Below are 1,132 nucleotides of genomic sequence, written 5' to 3'. Positions count from 1 at the left end.
ACAAATTAATCTAAGTTGAAATTTATATAATTTATAGATATTGCTTTGTTAAATATTCAGTGAGTGATATTCACAATCATTAATATTCCTTTCTATTTTAAATTTTAGTAGATTATGTTTAAAAAATTATGTTTTATAGGACTGAAATCTTTCAAAATATTTTCCTTTTCTCAGCTATTCTTTCTAATTCAGGAAATACTTCTTCCATTCGATTGTTTTCTTCTTTTTTTTTTTTTTTTTCTAAAAGGAATACAATGTTAACAATATTTTAAATAGTCAGTATATATAACAGTTGCTGCTAGTCGAGCCCGGATTAACCACATAGCTCAAGGATAAAGCCAGTTGGAGAGCAGAAAGTTTTTTTTTTTTTTCATAAAAAAAAAAAAAGGCAGCTTTTGGCCAAAGATTCCCAAAGAAAGATTCAACCTTATTTTTCTGGAAACAGATGAGCAATATGTTCGAAGAATGATGATAAACGGGTTATATATTTCAAACAAAAACAAACAAAATATGAAAATAATATTTTTTTTTCACATCTGTCATTTATGATCAGTACTCACATTAAAAAAGTCACAAGTATACATTGATCATAATGATGACTCTAAGAAAGATTTATTGTTGAATTCAATACATTCATACACACACACATGCATATATACGTACATATATACAATATTTTATATATGTATATATATACATATGTATATTTATCTTATATATATATATACTATATATATATATATATATATATATATTATATATTTATATATATATATATATATATATATATATATATATATATTATATATACGAATTATATATATTTATATATACTATATATATATATATATATATATATAATATATATATATATATATATATATATATATTATATATATATATATATATCTATACACACGTACATGTATATCTATATATATATGTGAAGGCACATGGCTAAGTGGTTAAGGCATTCGGGTCACAGCTGTAAAGTCATGAGTTCAATTGAAAGGGCCAGCATTGTCACATCCATCCTGTGTCATGGTGAATCTCCCTGAGAACTATGTCAAGGGTATATGTGTATATGGTCTGCTCACTCACTTGCATCTTAATTATGCAACTGAAACCTTGT

The sequence above is a fragment of the Octopus sinensis genome, linkage group LG12, assembly GCF_006345805.1.
Source record: "Octopus sinensis linkage group LG12, ASM634580v1, whole genome shotgun sequence".
Taxonomy (NCBI): domain Eukaryota; kingdom Metazoa; phylum Mollusca; class Cephalopoda; order Octopoda; family Octopodidae; genus Octopus; species Octopus sinensis.
This window is presented reverse-complemented; position numbering follows the sequence as displayed.